Raw genomic sequence first — 3305 nt, 5'->3', positions numbered from 1 at the left:
TTATGCTCATCACAATTCAAATCATAAATTTACATTTTTCCATGAAAATTACCATCACAATTCAAAATATGTTCTATCACAATTTTTCAAAAACATAATTTATTCAATCCATAACAATGCTTAATACTTGTGGAAATACCATTTCACAAAGCTAAATTCATACATACTATAACAATTTTCAATAATCATTGAATTAAATCCAATGCTTGCTGAACATAATACATAAGAAAATATGTCATTTAATCATATGAAATATTCAAAACAAAATCAGTTAAAAACTAGTTGTGCACAAATCTCTGATAACTGTCTCCTGGTCTGGACTCAGTGTTTCCTTCCCTTTTCCTGAGTCCTTGCTAACTGAGAAACACAATTTGAAGTGTTTCAGTACTAAAATAAATTATCTCTAACGATAATGTTCGATAAGTAATTCACTGAAGGCTATTATTTGCTCAATCACCTAATATACCGAGCCTCGATGCGTTTTAGGTAAATTAGGTTTTATTGTCATTAATATGTCACATTCGATAGGGTTTTAGGGTTGGTACGTTTTACCAAACTCATTTCCTTGTTTAGTGCATTTTAATGCAACTTGCTGGATTCCGGGATACTAGTTTCAACGTAGCCGTACGACCTAGTTCCCTCGGTTTTTGGGTTTCGGTCAAAACTACAAACTTGTAGATCTATGTCTTATGGAACGCGGGGCAAAATTTTAGGTCAATCCCAGTTATGTAGACCAAGTTATGGTCATTTTACTATTGCTGGTCAAATGGCATCAAATTTGGTCATTTTAGGTCAATTTGGTCAACTCTGGTTCGGCCAGTTTTTGGACCCGAACTTGTGCAAGCTGTTTGACTTGCTTATGGTCATTTCTAGGTTTTGGTGTCTTCATAAGACTTGTAGGTATGGGTCTTAACTATTCATGGTTAAACTTTCAGGTCAATTGGCCTAAAAACTAACTGCTGCCCAATTGGTCAGTTTTTAGGTTTCAATTACACTTAATCCGAATTGGTCATTTTTCATGCCACATTGCAAGCAGAATTTTGGTATGCTTTCTCAATGAAAGTTGGCACATTTTGTGCCTAGTTTCACCTCCAATTGGTCTCATACCAATTGAGGTTACACATTTAAAGTTATAGGCTAAAATGCATACTGCCTTAATCACATTGCTTAAACATACATCAATTACACCCTTACCTTACTATATGTTCACTTCCCTTACCAATTCTGTTTTGGTACATTACCAAAACCATATTCCACTTCACTTTAATATCACTTTGGGCAGATTACAATTATCCTTAATACACCAATTAAAACTCAAATTTACAAAGTCTAAGTACAATCACATATACACCTAGGACATTTAGGTCAAAAGACAATTCGAGGTGTCAAATGACCACAATGCTCCTGTTCGGGTTCCATTCCCGATTTTTCGATAACACCGAGTTTTGTCTATTTTTCGATTTCTCACTTTTCTTTGTACTAATTATTTAATTTTTCTTTGATTTTTCTAATGTTATTTATATCTCAATAAATATTTATTTGAGTCCTAAAAATATTTTCCAGGGTTCCCCGCGGTCCAGGGCTAGTCAACGGTCCACGCCGTGACTTCCCGGTGCTGTCACCCATCGCTAGGGTTCTCAGCTCACTTAACTTGGTTACATTTCTTTGCTATTATTTTTCCTTTGTTTTTCCTGTATTTTCTTTTCTTCTATTTCATTATTTTATGTCTCGTCACTCATATCGAAGTGTAGTTCTAGGCATCCTAGCTGTCCGGACAGCACTGGTCACGGGAACAGTAGAATGCACTACCGAACTTAGGGGTGTTACAGGACTGGACAAACGGGTAAACTGGCACTGGGTACTAAGTACCTCAGACCATCACACCATCGGTGACATTGTGTCTCCCGGTGTGCAACAGAACAGCTAATAAGCTGTAATAATTATCGGGGATTAAACCCAAGTATAACAACTCAATATCATAGCCAAAGGCTATTATGTCACAGAATGGCATGGGAAGCCATGAAATACAGAATGGCATGAAGCCATACACAGTACTGCTAACAGAATCCTATTGGCATGCCAACCTATCCAACCCAATCACATTAGGTCTACTAAGGCATTTAGCACTTTTCATTTATGTAATTCTTTGAAATTGAATTTTTATGATTACTATTCACTTCATTGGTCAACTAAAATGTTGACTTTTGCATTGGCAATAGGTAAATTAGTTTAAATATCATCAACATACCACATTTTGCATTTTTAACTTGTTGGTATTGGTTGCCAATACCATCTCTAAGCTTAATGATGATTAGACAAAAATTTCAGTTTTCATGCTTTGTCTTTACTGTTCCATTAGTCATCTTTGCAGTGGAATTTTGGAAAGTGATCAACATGAAAGTTGTTCCTTATTTTGTCTAGATGAATTTCTTTTTTTGAATCACTCCATTTGGAGTTTTGTAGCTCAAGTTATGACCTGAATACCATAACTGGCCGGATTGGGCAGATTCCAAAATTCTGGGCAAAACTAATTCTGCCAGATTTGGTGACTCAAGTTTGGTTGGCAATTTGACTAGGTTATGGTCATAGTTTGGGTCAGGTTTCTTCATGAAAGTTGTTGGTCTATATGTCACCTTGTTGCTGGTAAAATTTCAGGTCAATTGGACCTTTCTACATTGAGTTATGGCCAAATGACCAAACACTATTTATTTGGTCATTTTGCCCAGGCAGAGTGCAGGTCACCCGGATTAGGGCAAACTTTTGGTCAAGTTGGTTTGGTTTTCTGGGCATGGTTTCTTCATAAAAGTTGTGCCATTATGTGTCTAGTTTCATTTCCAATTGGTCAAACACCAATTGAACCTCTACAATTCAAGTTATGGCTGTCCAAACAGGCTGGACTCACAGCCAAACCTACAGGTCACACAAGGCAGCCACTCCAACCTCAAATCCCACAACCCAATTCACTTCATTTCTGGTTCAAACCAAACCAAATGGTCACTAATTGACCATTAAAACCTACTTCCATCATCACAAGATCAAATCTCATTCTTCAACTCAAACCCTAACTCAACAATTCAAAATCATGCATTTTCACTTTATTTCATCAATCTACTTAGCAAATATATATTGTGGGCAGCCCTAATACCCTTTTATCTTCATTAAACTCAACACCATCAAACCCTAACCATGGCTGCCAAAAATAAGGGATGGCATACCAATGTCTTTCATCAAGTTTCTTTGTCATTTAATCACCAATATAGTGCTTAAACATGAAATTGAATTGAAATTTAAGGTTTTTGTCACTA

This window comes from Hevea brasiliensis, chromosome 10 (assembly GCF_030052815.1).
Source record: "Hevea brasiliensis isolate MT/VB/25A 57/8 chromosome 10, ASM3005281v1, whole genome shotgun sequence".
Lineage (NCBI taxonomy): Eukaryota > Viridiplantae > Streptophyta > Magnoliopsida > Malpighiales > Euphorbiaceae > Hevea > Hevea brasiliensis.
Note: the sequence above shows the minus strand (reverse complement) of the source record.